The 17,159-nt window shown below is 41.6% G+C and overlaps 3 non-coding genes across 3 annotated transcripts; 1 reads left to right on the forward strand and 2 right to left on the reverse strand.

Annotated features, from left to right (window-relative positions):
- Positions 1-12,792: 12,792 nt before the first annotated feature.
- Positions 12,793-12,898, forward strand: TRNAL-CAA (transfer RNA leucine (anticodon CAA)). The gene is made up of 2 exons: positions 12,793-12,830; positions 12,853-12,898. It is a non-coding gene; the product is annotated as a tRNA-Leu (tRNA).
- A 466-nt stretch (positions 12,899-13,364) lies between these two features.
- TRNAQ-CUG (transfer RNA glutamine (anticodon CUG)) lies at positions 13,365-13,436 on the reverse strand. Its single transcript has one exon. It is a non-coding gene; the product is annotated as a tRNA-Gln (tRNA).
- Positions 13,437-17,008: 3,572 nt separating this feature from the next.
- Positions 17,009-17,090, reverse strand: TRNAL-AAG (transfer RNA leucine (anticodon AAG)). Its single transcript has one exon. It is a non-coding gene; the product is annotated as a tRNA-Leu (tRNA).
- Positions 17,091-17,159: the final 69 nt, after the last annotated feature.

A 17,159-nucleotide genomic window follows, 5' to 3' on the forward strand; every position in this document is an offset into this window, starting at 1 on the left:
GAGGAGACATCTGGCCTCTCCAGGAGGCTGGAGGGATGGGGGTGGCCGACGGAGCCCCATCCGGTCAGTGAGGCGCTTTATTAAACCCCATTTACAGACAGTCGCAATTTTGTTTCAAAAAAGAAAGGCTTTGTTATCAGACTGCAACATTTCTGTAGGACAGAAACTAAGTGAGACAAGCCCTACTTGATACTTCCTACTGTGCCGAAGCAAATTGGTTTCCCATTCTGAGCCTCAGTTTACTCTCTGGTGAAATGGGAATAATTATACTCCAGCAAGGAGGGAGATTTCATTACATCTTTTACTTTTTTAACCATAAGGAAATTATCCATTAAATAATAAAATACCCAGTGCATAGAGTTGTACTGAATAGGACCTAAACATGCTTGCTCCCTCCCCAAGTGTAGGGAGATTGGTAATCTTACCGGTGTCTTGGGCTCTTTTTATTATCCAGTAAATTTGCAAATCTTTTGCCTTGCTCCCTCATCCCTACCTCGGTGTTTCCTAGTTTCCTTTGCTGTTTTCTCAGTATTGCCCTTCATCCTCTAGATTTAATTGAATTTGGACAGCCTTGCTTTGCTTTCTCTCTCAACTTGCCTGTGTTCATTTTAATTTCCATTAATACAATTTGATCTAAATTATTTAAACAATGTCAGTTTGCGAATGTTTATTAAATGAATTAGTAACTGGATGAATGCGAGCAGTTCCACTAGTTTGCCTATTTCTAGTCTCCTCTAACCTATTTACATAACTTGTTAAGGGAGAGAATCATCCTTAAAACCTCTGTCAAATGCTTCTTTCATTCTGTCACTTCTCACTCAGAAATCTTCAAAGCTTCCTTTTTGCCTCCAGGACATTGACCAAACCCTTGAGAATGGGGTCCAGTCTGAGCATTTCTGGCTGACGTGTTCACTGTCATCTCAGAATGCTGCTAGCCCAGCCTCTGGCTCGGACTGTGCTCCCCACAATCCTCCACAAGGCTCACTCCTGAATCGTACCCCTTCCTTAGAGCTTAACCTAAACAAACAGGCCACATGGCTCTCTCGCCTTTCCCGTTGTGGGGGACTGGAATTGGCCACCCCAAGATATGTCTCTTTGGCATCAGGATTATTTGAGGTTGATTGCTTTTGATACACTGGGACAGGGAAGGAGGATCTGAGGAATGGAACTTGCCCTTTGTTAGGACACATTTACATTTGTAAGGTAAATCTCTATCTGTAAAAGGTGCCTCCCTCTCTGTACCAGGAAGAAGAAAGGAGATGACCTTCTCTCTAGAAACTCTTAATCAATGCCAAAGGCAAGGACTCAAATCTGCATTTTATTGTGCTTGTCTGGTAACCTCCTATAACTGACTTCCCTCCCCCTCCCAACGTTGGCATTTCTTTAAGGATTAAGCATCTTTCCTTAGGCTAGGAACTGATTGCTGCGCTCACCTGTGACCACCCAGCTCCAGACAATAGACTTGCCTCCTGCTATGCCCACCGAGATAGCAGACCCACTGCCTGCTGTGTCCATCAAGTGCTGTGCCAACAGGGCAATCTTGTGACTATTGTGGGAGGGACATTTCAATCATGTGAAATATCCTGTTTGGGGGTATATAACCACTCTGTGCACCCCACTTCTTCGGTGCCCTTTCTTCCTTTGGGAAGAAAGGCCCTGGGCCATGGTTCCTCATAAAGCTTTGTTTAATTTTCTCTTGCTATTCTGTTTCATGTGAATTTAATTCGTTCTCCGGTCAGACGAACCCACATTTGGGAAGAGGAAATGTCTTCCTCCCCTACACTGTCAGCCTCCCATGTTCACATAGATCCTCCAATCCTGGTACTTGGTTATTTTCTGGAGACTTTCCCTTGTATGGAACCCTTAACCTGTCTACCAAGGTTCCAAATAAGGGCATAAATAGAATAGGAAGTGATTTGTGCTCTCCTATAGTCCAACATACCTTAGAAATAAGGAAACTGAGATCAGATACTTAAGTAACTCCATGAAGATAGACTCCTCTCCAGACCTCCTATGCTTTCCATTACACCTTGCACATAGCTCTAATCATATTGAAAGTACTTAAATACCTGAATTTTTGAGTTATTAGACTAATAATTAACTTGATGATTCCACTGTCACATTTTATGCACTTCTTTATAACAGTTATTATTTATTCATTTGTAAAGTGACAGGGGTGCAAACACAAATGCCTGTTGGAGACAAGAAGGTAACTTATGAGTAGACCAGACCAGAGACACAACAGGGAAAGACGAAGACAGTGACTAATGGGAGGACAGAGGTCCTTCCTGAGACGCAGCTATTTCTTGTCTCTAGCTGAAGAGGACTACTGAGATGTAGACCCAGCATATTGCCTAAGTTTTAGATTTCCATGAGAAGGCATATATAGTGACAGATGACAGCTAGACTTTTGGTGGCAAACACGAGGTAGTAGTCAAAATATAATGACGTACACCTGAATTTTATGTACTGTTATAAACCAATGTTATTGCAATAAAAAAATAAAGCCACCATGAGCACACACAAACAAAAGAGAAGGCAGAAATCTGGAGTTTTATGTGAAATTTATTGACTTTTAAGTGCTGGAAACTAACCAAAAATTGTAACATCTTCTCTGCAAGATGAAATTGGCTTCCTGACCTCCAGTTCAGGACTTCTGGTACAGCTACTTATTTTAATAATAACTTTTCAATCTTAGCACAATGTGGAAGGGACTGTTGTTGACTATTTTATAGCCAATTTCCACCCCTTCCTTAAAATTTTATTCCAGGTAGCAATCTGCCCAACTAAAAGATACTTCCCAGGCCCCTTTGCTGCCAAAACTCTGGTAAATTCATGAAGACAATGCTACAATATGAAACCTTGTCTGGCTGGTAATGGATGTGACCATGAACACTCAACTCAACCAGCACTTCTTTCACACTTCAACATGGTCCTGAGATTGTGGGTGTCCAGTGATATCTACATGGTAGCTTTTGAGGGGGAATTCTGAGAAAGCTTCTTAAAGGAAGCCTCCTCAGCTGGGAAGTGCACCTTTTTAACCTTCCCCCTTTCCGCTTTTTCCAGGCTGGAATGTGAACATGATGATAGGAGCTCAAGCAGCTGTCCTAGAGCATGAGGGAATCTTAAAGATGGAAGCCAGCACTAAGATGGTGTACTGAAAAGTAAAGAATCCTGGGTTCTTATTCACTGCAGAGTGCATCCAAACTTCATGTATGTGAGAGAGACTGAAGTCATTGTCTTCTTTAAGCCACTTATTTGGATTGTCTGCATGTGCAACAGAAACCTAACTGATAAAATACAATTTTTATTAATAAAATGTTTTATTTAAAAATAAATTCCTACCCACATCCTCACTCAGCCCATCTGCCTTAAGGGTATAAATGATTTCTAATAGTATTGGCTAAATTCAGAGGACACTTTTCAGTCTTCATCTTAATCTTTCTCAGGCATTTGACACTGTTGACCCCTCCCTCCTTGGATTGTTTTTCCTTGCAGGAGCCAAACTGAGTAGGACCTGATGAGGCCTAAGCTATTTCTGCTTCCTCTCTCTCCTCTTCTTTTATCTGCCTTTACTAAGTGGTACTAAAGTTAGTCTGGGAAAATAAAACTAAAGAATAATTAGGTGGAGCCAGGCATGTGGCCTAGTGATTAAGTTCAGTGTGCTTGACATTGGCAGCCAGGGTTCAGTTCCCAGGTGCGGACCTATACCACATGTTGGTGGCCATGCTGTGGCAGAGACCCACATACAAAATAGAGGAAGATTGGCACAGATGTTAGCTCAGGGCAAATCTTCCTCAAGCGAAAAAAAAAAAAAAAAGAAAAGTTAGGAAAAACACAAGGCTACAATAATTAAGGTAAGAATACGCTGATAGATCATCAATGGGCCAGAATAGGAACTGAGAAGTAGATCCAAATGTGAATAAGAATTTAGGATAAGATGAAGGAGAAACTGCAGGTTGGTTTTGCACATTCAATAAGTGGTCCTGGAACAACTGGCTAGCCGTTTGAAGAAAAAAAAATCCCATCTTACTTCTTACACCAAAATATATTCCAGATCAATGAAAGATTTAAATGAAAAAAAAATGAATCCATAGAACCAGCCCTGGTGGCCTCGTGGTTAAAGTTTGGCACTCACCACTTTGGTGGACTGGGTTCATTTCCCTGTGGCAGAACCACACCACTGATCCATCAGTTGCCATGCTGTGGTGGCAGCTCACATAGAAGAACTAGAAGGACTTACACCTATGCTGGAGTCCAGCTCCAGCCGAGTCCAGGTTTCCTGAGGGATGAACGGAGTCGGTGAAGAAAGAAGACAAGGTGAGACAGGAAGTGAGGTTTCCAAGTCTGATTTATTCGAAGCATTCAAGCACTTACATAGGGTCCAGGTCACGCATTTATGATTTCATGGAATTGTCTCAGTACATAATTTTGGCAAACAAAATAAGTACATAAACATATCTTGTTATAATATTAGCACAGTATGTCTGTGAGAAGTAAGCAACCTTTATTAAATGTAGATATTGACCTTTTCTATATGTCTACTAGGCGTCTAGATGTTTAAGACTGATTGCAAAACGGGGCGTAACATCTAGATTTAGTTCCTCATGGGTCGAATGGCCCTAAGCCTCTATCTTTATTCCTGTAATAACAAAAGCAGAAGTATTGCAAAGTGTAAGGGGACCAAATACACACAGGCCCCCAGCTCCGTCTGATCGAAAGCCACACAGGCACAGTGCTTGGGGTTTCTCTTTTACCATTAACTATTTTATAGGGTTCCCAATCCTCATCACAATCCCAGTTCCTCTGTGTCAATATATTATGATATTTCTTTGCAACTTTATCAGGGTTATGGGTTGTCTTAGGAAGGGGTAGTTTCTGTATGCCTCTGCTTCTGGGTGGGTACCGCCATTTACCTCCTGTCCTAACAGGCCTAGGATAATATCTACCTCCTAGAAGGACCTCAGGAGGGAATGTTCTCTTTTGAGGCTGATTATTAGAAGGCTTCCTCCTTGAGGGCTGTCCAAATTCCCTTACCGTCTTTCCAGGAGGGGGTCAGAACGTTTTTTCCCTTCAGGCTGCTGTTCCCCTGAACCCTCCCTAGAAGGCCAGGTTACATCAGCTTCTTTCCCCTGCGTGGAGAGATTTTCCCCAAGATATCCCTATGTACAGAAAAAGAACAGCAAGAGCAATACTGCTGAGATTAGTAGCATGAGTAGGATCAGGAGCAGCCGACTGCCATCTTCTGAGAGTCCGCCGTGTGTTCCCTCTTCTCTCTCCGGGACCGTTGTCCTTGGGTAGAGGCTTAGCTGACTGGTGGGCGGCTCCCGGCACACCTAGGACATACAACCCCCTCTTTCTTTTTCTTTCGGGTGTGAGCGCCTTCTTGACTATATTTTGTAGGGTGGGTCTTGTGGCAATGACCTCCCTCAGGTTTTGTTTATTGGGGGAAGTTTTTATTTTTCCACCATATCTGAAGTATATTTTTGCTGGATATAATATTTTGGCTGAACGTTTTTGTCTTTCAGAATTTTGAATATATCATTCCACTCTCTCCTAGTGTGTAAGGTTTCTGCTAAGAAATCTGCTAAAAGCCTAATAGGGGTGCCTTTATAGGTTATTTTCTTCTGCCTCGTTGCCCTTAATATTTTTCCTTGTCATTGACTTTTGCCAGTTTTACTAATATCTGCCTTGGAGAAGGTCTTTTTACATTGATGTCATAGGAGTTCTATTGGCTTATTTTACTTGTATTTCCAGTTCCTTCCCCAGGTTTGGGAAGTTCTCAGCTGTTATTTCTTTGAGCAAGCTCTCTGCTCCTTTTTCCCTTTCGTGTCTCTCTGGGATACCTATAATCCTATGTTGCCTTTCCTAAGTTGGATATTTCTTGGAGAATTTCTTCATTTCTTTTTAGTCTTAGTTCTCTCTCTTCCTCCATATGAAGCATTTCTGTACTCCTATCTTCTAAATTGCTAATTCTATCCTCCATAATATCAGCTCTGTTATTTAAGGACTCACGATTTTTCTTTATCTCATTCATTGTGTTTTTCATCTGCAATATTTCTGATTGGCTTTTCTTTGTAGTTTCAATCTCTTTTGTGAAGAACTCCCTTTGTTCATTAATTTTGTTCCTGATTTAATTGAGCTGCCTGAGTTCTCTTGTAAGTCATTGAGGTTTTTTTTATGATAGCTATTTTGAATTCTCTGTCATTTAGATTGTAGAATTCTGTGTTTGATTCCTGGATTGATTCCTGGTGTTTGTCTTTTCCTTCAGGTCTGGAGTATTAATATTTTTCTTCATACTATTTGATGGGGTGGATTTGTGCCATTGCAAAGTGATAGTATCTGGTCACGGGTTCCACCTGCTGCCACTGGTGGTGGGGGGTGGGTAGGAGTTGTAAACCCTTAAGAAAGGGCAGGAGTTGTGTATTCTGAGCCCATCATCCACTCTACGGTACCCATGAGGTTTGTAGAGTTTTGACTTCAGGGATGGGTGTTGACTAGCAAAGACCCATGAGCATTATCTCAGTCCCCTTGCCACGTTAACTGGTTCAGGATGGATAGTAAAACCAAATGTAAGCCAAGCAGCACATAGCATTCCTCTGTCCACAGTGATTAGTCCAACAAGTGCAAAACACAAGGCTTTGCTGGCTGGGAGAAGAATTGGCAGTCTGAAATACATGGGATGAAAAACAAGGGAAATACTGGAAAACAAGTGATAAAGTGGCAGCATTAACCCCTCATATATCAATAATCACTCTGAATGTAAATAGATTGAATTTCCCAATCAAAAGACACAGAGTGGCTGGATGGATTAAAAACAGGACCCAACAATATGCTGCCTCCAGGAACACATCTCAGCTCTAAAGAAAAACACAGGCTTAGAGTGAAGAGATGGAAGATGATACTCTAAGCTAATGGTGAATGAAAGAAAGCAGGCATTGCCATACCTATATCAGACAAAGTATACTTCAGGATAAAAAGGACAATGAGAGACAAAGAGGGGCAGTATATAATGATAAAAGAGACATTCCATGAAGAGTGCATAACACTAATAAATATATATGCACCTAACACAGGAGCACCAAAGTACATAAAGCAACTATTAATTTTTTTAAATGATTTTATTTTTCCTTTTTCTTCCCAAAGCCCCCCAGTACATAGTTGTGTATTTTTTTAGTTGTGCATCCCTCTAGTTGTGGCACGTGGGATGCCGCCTCAGCATGGCCTGTTGAGCAGTGACATATCCGTGCCCAGGATCTGAACCAGCGAAACTCTGGGCCAGCGAAGCAGAGTGCGCGAACTTAACCACTCAGCCACAGGGCTGGCCCCCTAAATATTTTCTTCTTGAATTGCCAATTCGCTTCCCAATATTTAACTGTATTCTATTTCCTAAGGATCAAATCTTTAGAGACTTGGGGAAAAAGCTAATCTGACCTATCCTTTCAAACAGCAAGAGTTTGGGGGATTTTGTTGAATACAGGCACTTTGATATGAGCAGAGAATACGTACGTAAGTCCCCTAGACAAGATTCCTGCCCTTAGGGAGGTTACAGGCCACTGGGGCTGGGTGGGGCAAAGATGGTAGCAATCTCCAAGACGGTTGTCATCAGTCTCTTCTCTCCCCGTATGCTCATGACATTGCATCATTGAGAAGTACGGTCTACTCTACTCCCTTGAATCTGGGCTGACCTATGAATGCTCTGACCAATACAGTGTGGTAGAGTGATTCTACACCAATCCTGGGCCTGGCCTGTAAGAGGACTGACATCCTCTGCCTTGGTCTCTTAGAATTTTTGTCCACCACAGAAGGTGTCTATTAGTCTGCTTGAGTTTCCATAACAAAAATATCACAGACTGAATGGCTTAAATAACAGAAATTTATTTTCTCAGTTTGTTTTCTGGAAACTGGAAGTCCAAGATCAAGGTGTCAGCAGGGTTGGTTTCTCCTGAGGCCTCTCTCCTTAGCTTGCAGACAGCCACCTTATCTCTCTGTCTTCTCATGCCCTTTACTCTGTGGGTGCTCACCCTGGTATCTCTTCCTCTTCTAATAAGGACACCAGTCCTATTGGATTAAGACCCCACCCTTGTGACCTCATTTAAGCTTAATTACCTTCATAAACGCCCTATCTGCAAAAATAGTCACATTGGGGGTTAGAGCTTTAACGTATGAATTTTGAGGGAACACAATTCAGTCCATAACAGCTTCTGAGTACTCCACCACGGGACTCTATAGAGAGAGAGAGGAACTTAGCTGAGCTCATCCTTCCAGCCATCCCTTCACAAATGCGTCAGGTATGTGAATAAATAGCAGCCCATCTGCCAGATGGATACATTCTGAGTCACTAGTCAATGCCACATGGACCAGAAGAATAACCCCCAACAAACTGTAAGTTTTGGGGTAGTTTGTTACCCAGTATGGAATAATTAGGATAAGAAGTGGTATTAGATTATTAAACGAATCAATATATGATTACTAATTAAGACAAGTACTTTGAAGCAAGAGATAGGATGCTATGAAAAAGAATAGCAGTACAGGTAGAAGTGGCATCCTGAACTGGAAGAGAGAAGTTATCAAGGGACCCAGAGTCTGTCTGGCCTAAAGAAGATTACAACACCTTTGTGAGCTCTGGAACCACTTCTTTGTCCTTTCTGGGCTAAACCTGAACAAGCAGATGCTTCTGCTTTCCTTGTAGGTGATCCACTCCCTCCAGAATCAGCCTCTCATAAAACTTTCTCTATCCTCCCAAGTCACAACAATTTCTCCCTCCATGTAACATCTTCAGAGCTTACACTGTGTAAGATCTAATTGACACAGAATAAGAAATAGTCTTATATTGTAATTTTAAACTTACTGAGGTAAAATATGCACAAAGAGCACAAGTTTTCAGTGTATAGCTTAATGAATTGTTATGAGTGTAGCCAGTATCCAGATAGAAATGAAGAACATTTTCAACATCCCAGGAAGCTCTCTCATGCTTCTTCTCCGTCAGCATCCACCCCCAAAGGTTACCCATAAAAAATCATTATTCCAAATTTCTGATTAATTTCTCTTGTTCTTGAGCTTCATATAAATAGAATCATAAAGTAAGCACTTTTTTGTGTCCGGGTTTTTTATACTCGTTATGTCTGTAAGACTCATTCTCTTTTTTTTTTTTCCTTTAAGATTTTATTTTTTGGGCCTGGCCCCGTGGCCGAGTGGTTAAGTTCGTGCGCTCCGCTGCAGGTGGCCCAGTGTTTCGTTGGTTCAAGTCCTGGTCGGGGACATGGCACTGCTCATCAAACCACGCTGAGGCAGCGTCCCACATGCCACAACTAGAGGGACTCACAATGAAGAATATACGACTATGTACCGGGAGGCTTTGGGGAGAAAAAAAGGAAAAAAATAAAATCTTAAAAAAAAATAAAAAGATTTTATTTTTCCTTTTTTTCCCAAAACCCCCCGGTACATAGTTGTATTTTCAGTTGTGGGTCCTTCTAGTTGTGCTATGTGGGACGCCACCTTAGCGTGACCTAATGAGCGGTGCCATGTCCGCGCCCAGGATCCGAACCCGGGAGACCCTGGGCCGCCGACGCGGAGCGCGAGAACTTTACCACTGGGCCACAGGGCTGGCCCCATCTTTTGTTACTTAAAAAAATAAAGTATTTGTCTTTTTTTTGTTGACTTGTAGGGGTGCTTTATATCTCTGAGATGAGAGCTTTGTCCACTGTATATATTGCAAATATTATCTCCCAGTTTATGCTTCCCTTTTAACTTATTTAAGGGTGTTTTTTGATAAACAGAAGTTTTTAGTTTTGATGAATTCCACTTTATCAACATTTTTCTTTTTGGTTACTACTTCCTGTTTTTGTAATCTTTGTCTACCTTGAACTTATTAAGATATTTTCCCTCTTCTAGAAGCTTTCGTTTCCTTTTCTTATTTCGGTGCATGCTCCATTTTCAATTCATATTTGCGTCTGCTGTGAGATAGGGGTCTAGGCCTATTTCTGTCCCGATTGGTCCAGCACCATTTATTGAAAAGTTGCATGATAAATTCGTAAATGCATTTACGTCTATTCACCTCATCTTACCACTCTGTCCTGAAGGTAGAAAATAGATGCACTAATGGAAAACCAATTCACCAAGTTTACTTGTTTCTTTTAACTAATTGTAAAATTTAGATCAATTCATATACGTTGAGGTGGTCTTAGCAGCTTTTAAAGATTTCAGTGAGGGGGCCAGGCCATGGCCGGGTGGTTAAGTCCATGTGCTCTGCTTTGGCGGCCCAGCGTTCAGTGATTTGGATCCTGGGTGCAGACCCAGCACCACTAGTCAAGCCATGCTGAAGTGGCCTCCCACATAGAGAAACTAGTATATACAACTATATACTGGGGAGCCTTTGGGGAGAAGAAGGAAAAAAAGGTTGGCAACAGATCTTAGCTCAGGTGCCGATCTTTAAAAAAAAAAAAAAGATTTCAGTGAGGTTATAATTGATCTGTTTTCACTTTGTCTTAATAATGGCATTTTAGGGAAGATTTACTTTGTCCTTAGCCCAGAGAGAGAGGAGAGATTGAGGGACATAAAAAAGAATATATTCACAAAATACATTAATCAATAAGGTACTTTATTATAAGAATATATCCATAAGAATACTTTATATTTAAGCATATGTTCTTCATGAATTTCTTCCTGTGCATATATTTACTCATTCATGAGTAATTCAACAAATATTTATTAAATTCTTGAATATAATAATTTATATTTATATATATTTCATTTTTAGTTAAATCAATATTCAGAGTTTTCATCATTATGACTTCATAATATTTTTTGCAGCTGAGCTACATGATATTCCATAATTACTTTTCCTTCTTTGACTACTTTTGTTTTTCCTGGAATTAATAATTGTCTCCCGTGTCTTTGCTTACTTTCTAAATATTTAATCCTAATTCAACAGCATCTTTCTGACACTATTTTGCTGTCAAACTCATGAAGCAATATGTCAGTTCCATTCTCTTGCAATCCTCCTTTCTTCACTCCTCTCTGGACCGACCGATTGCTTTCTAGGCATCAGGCCCCTGGAACTTGTCTTCAACTCTCTTGTGTTAGGTCCCCTATTACTGGATCTCACATCTTCCTTTTCCTTGTTGTAATTCCTCGTTTGGTCGAACAATTCCTCAGAAGCTTGGAGGGAGCATGGGAGGTAAAAAAATTTTGAGATCTTGCAAGACTGAAAAATGTCCACTCACGCTTGATTGAGAGTTTGGCTGAGTTCAGAAAGCGAGTGTGGACATTATTTTCCTTTATGCAATTGATGAAGGAGGCATTGCTTCACTGCCTTCCAGCTTTTGCTGTTGCTGTTGAGAAGAAAGACACCATTCTGATTCCTAATCTTTTATACATAACCTTTTTGTTTTCACTCTGGAAACTTTTAGGACCTCCACTTTATCCTAAGGTTCTGATATTTCATGATGATGTCCTTCGTTGTGGGGCTTTTGTCACACATTATGCAGGGCATTTGGTCGGCCATTTTTTTTTGTCTGGAGATTTAAGGTCTTCAGTTTGGAAAATAATCTTGTGTTATGTGTTTATTTCCTTTCCTTCATTTGCTCCTTTTCTCTTCCTGGAAGCCCCAGTAGTTTGATGGCATACCATCTGCTATACACTCTTTTATTACCTTACGGATTCTCTCCTATTTTCTATTTCCACCCCATACTTTCTAAATTTCTACTTTATTTTGAAATTGTTTTTTAAAAAAGTCTGCCATTATACTATTAATTTTAAGATCTCCCCCTTCTCTCCTTGTTTTAGGAATGCAATATCTTCTCTTACCTCACTAAAGATTTAATTATAATTAAAAAAAAATCCAGTGCCTTGCTTTGTATTTGTTTGGTTTTAGTTCCTTTTCCTGCCTTTTGTCTGTATCAGTCCGTCTTTATTGTAGAAACATTTTCAGAAATATCTGGTGATTCTTGGCTGTCGTTCATTTTTAAAACAAGGAACTAAAAACGTGATTTTGGAAGCTGTTTCTGTGGGGGTGGACCAAGCTTGTAGACTGGAGAGTCTTTGGGGGTCGCTTGGAGATCTGGCCATTTGGTTGGGGGGCCTTCAACTGTCAATGTCTGTAATTCTTTATCTCTGGGATCGATTTCCACTGACATACCTTAAACCTTCTGCCCAGAGTAGACGGAGTGGGCATGAACCTGTTTGTCAAGTTCTGGGAGCCTGGCGGGGAAGGGATTTGGGGATTTGAGCTCAGTGCCGACATCCCCTTCGGGCCACACTTGTTTTTCACTCCCGCGCTTCTCCCTCTTTCAACTCCTGACCATGTCAGCTCCTGCAACTCACATCAACAGCCAGTCTTCACGCTCAAGGCCCCGAAACTCCACTCACCTTGCCCATCTCTGGTCTCTATTAACTCGCTTGTTTTCTGCCCAGGTCTACACTGGCTCGCTCACTACTTCCCCACGGAGTTCCCACCAATTTGGTCGGTTTGCTAGTCAGCTTCTCAGGAACAGAGCCTGCATTACGTGTTCTTTCTTGTCATGGGTAAGGGGAGTTAAAGGAGGTTCTCTCTACTCCAGTCTGGAGTCCGGTTTCCGGTTGTTAGCATCCTCACGTGCGGGGAAAGGAGAGGAGAGAAACACCGAGTTGTAGCCCGAGTCGAAAGGGAAGCCTCGTGAGTTCAATCAAGATTTACATTTCTAATTCTTGGATAAACTCTCAACCAGAAAAAAATAAATCAGTGGTTTATAGTGGGTGCACTTTCATCACAATTGAAGATTTTATTCATTTGGAAAGGAGGTTGTGCCAGGTGTCAGGATGGCCGAGTGGTCTAAGGCGCCAGACTCAAGCTCTGCTTCCTCGGATAGAGGGTTCTGGTCTCCGAATGGAGGCGTGGGTTCGAATCCCACTTCTGACACGACGTTTTCCTTCCATTTATTCTCAACCACTTTCTCCTTCCACTTAATCTTAACCACTTTCTCAGCCATTTTTTCTTTTCATACTTCTCTCTACGTTTTCCTTTTCAGTCTTAACTATGGGTTCTCAATGAGGTCTGTCCACTTCCTTTCCCGTTTTGGTTGCTTCTTAACACAGATCACCTTTTGCTCTGCACTCTGGTTTGTTCATTAAAGGCGCATTTACTGAACGCTGATCAGCTCTGGGACGTCCTGGGAAAAAAATTAGTCTTGTGGGAACAGAAAGACATGTATGGACACAGATTTGGTGATTTCAGGCTGGTCCTGGGGTTACGGGCTATGGGGACAGTAGTCTCTTGTCCTTCCTCACTGCCCAAGCCCACCAAAAATAGAAGTGCTGGAATTGAAAGCAGCATGGTTCACTCTGCCGCGTGATAGGAAGTAAAGTTAAAAGAAAGAGAATAGGAAAGGTTCCACCGAGATTTGAACTCGGATCGCTGGATTCAGAGTCCAGAGTGCTAACCATTACACCATGGAACCCCTGTTGGTGGTGCTTGGACACACTGTCCATCTGATATCTCTTTCCTTGTGTGTGTGTGTTTTTAATGAGGGAGATGTATAGAATACAATTGAAAATGAAACGCCAATTTAAGCGACAACTCTTTTCAGCTACTTTTTAAAAAATTTACGGGGACAATTTTTTTGGATGGAAAATCTGCACTTTTCAGCCGCAGGGCGATGAAAAAGTCAAACTCAAGGGTGGGAGGGGCTTTCACTGATTGTTTCCACAGTGGCATCTTCTCAAGTTTCTTTCCTTCGATGTCAGAGGCAGGGTAGGGTCCTGATCCAAGAATATTATTACCTCTGGCGGTTTTGATTTTGCTTTCGTTTCCGACCCAAGCAAAATGCAAATTCGATTTTAATCTCACTGTTCAAAAGGGAGAAAAGAAAAATATAGCATCTCCTTTCTACAGTTTTACTTAGTCATTCCAGATTACCTGCAGACACCTCTAGAGCAATCTTGGAATTTCCTGGTGCCTCCTGCTCAGCTGTAACCATGGGCTTGAAATGTTAAAATCTGGCTTCCCACTCCAAAATGCCTTAAGTGCAGGACCAGGTGTCATTTCTCTTTGACACCCCAAGGTCTGGTCCACAGTAGAAGCTTAATTAATGCTTGTTGTATGGACGCATAGATGAAAGTAAGAGCGAATGAATGAATGAGCTAACGAGTGAACGAATAGCCAGTGGGAGAGTTCAGCCTGAGACTTTTCTGAGCATTTCTTTTTCCTCCTATCCATAGGCTAAATCTGACAAGTCTAAAGGGGATGACTGTTGCATCTTTTGTTTTGTTTTCTTTTGTTTTTTTGGCCTTTCCAGGTCCCAGTTCCCAGGTGGACATTCCAGTGTTCATATGGCTCCACAAATAGGTGTCCTTGGGTGTGGACGACCAAGAGAGGATGTCATAGTGCTGAGCATAGTCATTTATTTTTCTAAATCTTAACTTTATTAAGATAACATGAGTATTTACCTAGTAACTTTAAGAACAACATATAACAAAGAGATCATATACGTAGCATGACTGGAAGAAATACTCAGATATAAATTTCTACTTTAGCTGATCTAAATATGAATTATTGGCCATTTATTCTTAATGTGCCTCCGGAAGTCTCCCAAGGCTGAATTGCTAAGGAATCCCTGAGTGATTTTTTGGCATTCATTCTTTTGTTGTATCTTCAACCAAGAAGGTACCTGTCACAAAATAGCTGCTCAGTAGTTGAAGTAAATATATCATTTGGGAGGCGGAGAGGGAAGCTGTGAAATTCAAAGACTTTTGGCCCCGTGACTATAAAGAACTCCTAAGTGTCTACCCACTCCCTCCACAAGCATAAACTCTCCATTCTATCTTTATGAGTCTCCTGGCCTTAAAAGATGGTCTAAGCTATCTCAGATCGGGGTGTATAATGGAGCAAGTCTTTCTTCCCCAGCAGACGTGGCATGCTTTTTATTCCATGAGCCACAAACCTATTTCTTAAAGAAAAAGAAAAATATCCATTGGTTTTAAAATGCTACCAGAACCTCAAAAGCCCACTATTCATCTATAGGCTTTAAACTGTTCTCTGAGGATAGGCAAGGGAGAAGGAGCACAGATGACTGTTTTTTCAACCTCAGAACATTTATCTCCCAGGACTGGATAGTGGGTAAAGACCTGGAAAATAGTCCAGATGGCCATGGGTTGGTGTATTTATTCTTGAGTCTCGAGTTCAGAAGGCTGCACTATTTCCTTGGAATCGCCCATGGTTGGTTCACGCATACTGCAAGGTGAATGCAAACAAATGAAGACTGCTGAGGGGAATGACTAGGGGGAGAAATGTCTGGGCCCCACGATCCAGAAGCAATCAGTCCCCTGGGAATCTAAGCAAGGATGGTTTGCAGTCACCTGGTATCAGACCTAAACCCAGAAAAAGCAAGTCAATGTGGCCTAATCAGCAGTCCAGAACCAAGTTCAGCTGGAGTGTCCTGTAGAAATGGGGCTTCAGAAAGTGACCCTATCTAAAACTGAAGCTCTCAGTTAGAGTCTTCCTGGCTTATCAGCTCTGTATACCATGCTCACTTCACAAATTAGAAAGATATTCTTTCACATATTTATTTATTCATTGAAACTTATGACAAATATTGATTTAGTTTTTGTGACGTGGGGAAGCAAGAGAAATATGGTTCTGCATCTCACAAAGCTTATGATGCATGGGGAAAAGCAGACAATTACACAGAAATTTCCAAAAGTTATGGTAAATGCTAAAATAAGTCATGGATTGAATGATAACAGACCATACCCAATGCTAACCAGCAGGAATACTCAATTAAGGACAGCTAGCAATGAGGACAGCCTGCCAGGGGAAGGGATGGCTGAGCTGAGGCCTGCTGCATACTCCCTAGCACACTGCATTTCTCCTCTGCTGTATTTATCAGATTGGGATTTTTAAAAATTCATTTATGAATTTGTGAATTCATTCATTCAACTTATGAAGTAAATATCCACTCATTGTAACAACTCAAACAGAAGTGTCTAAAGTAAAATTTATAATCTTCCCCCTTTCCTATCCTCTGACACTGTCGTCACTGGGAACGATTTGAAGTGTGTCCTTCTATACGTTGTACTATTGGGTAACATTCTTTATTTTCGTAACAATATATCTAAGATGTCATTCATACTTCAATCTCATTCTCTACAGTGGAAATAATGTCATCTTGGGGCCATTATGCTCTAATGCTTATCTTTCCTACTAGGCACTAGCGCAGAAACCCTCTGCCTTGTTCCCCTCCATATCCTAGTGTCTAATTGTAATTCTGGAGGGAGAGATCAAGAGAGGCTTCCAGGAGAAAGCAACTTAGAAACTGAGGCCTGGAGGATAAGAAGACTTGACGGCAGAGCTAACTGCTTGGAGCAGAGACAGAGAGTGCCCAGGGGAAGACAGAGACGTGCCCAGAGGTGCGAGAGCACCTCTAGTTGATGCGAGTTGAGGGACAGTTGAGTGGCAAGGTGAGGAGCTTTGAGAGGAGTTGCCACAGCTCAGATCAGCATAATGAGGGTCCAAGATGTGAAATGAGAAGGCTGCGGGGATGCCGAGAAAAAAACCAGCCTGGCGGGACCTGTCTCCAGTTGCAAGCAGATTCAGGAAGACTCATAGCCATTCATTCGTCCATCATTTATTGAATAACGTAATAAGTTAAGTATTGCTATATCTACGGGGTCTAAGTAAGTACCCTGGCACATAGTAGGTGCAGAATAATTTTTTAAAATAAACGAATGAATTAAATAAAGGTCTGTTATATGTTGGATACTTCTGGATGGTGAAAATACAAGAAGGGAGTAAATATCACACACACAGTAGATGCTCAACTTTTTGTTAATTGAAGGCCTATCATGTGGTGGACACTTTTGTGGACAGTACATATGGGTGTTATCTCTGGCCTCTGGGAAAACAGAAGTGGTAGGAGGAGAGGAGCCTGCCTCAACTTGAAGTTTGTGAGAAGTATCTACACTGGGCATGAAAAAGGTCGACTTGACTAAGCAGGCAAGTTTAAAAAAAGAAAAATAGAAAAAAAATTCACCCTGGCAGCGGTGGGATTCGAACCCACGCCCCCGAAGAGACTGGAGCCTTAATCCAGCGCCTTAGACCGCTCGGCCACGCTACCGTCTGCGATGTAGTCTTTCTCATGTACTTCCCTCCGCTGAACATCGCCAGTTTCTAGTCCTTTCTTCCC

The sequence above is a fragment of the Equus przewalskii genome, chromosome 19, assembly GCF_037783145.1.
Source record: "Equus przewalskii isolate Varuska chromosome 19, EquPr2, whole genome shotgun sequence".
Classification (NCBI taxonomy): domain Eukaryota; kingdom Metazoa; phylum Chordata; class Mammalia; order Perissodactyla; family Equidae; genus Equus; species Equus przewalskii.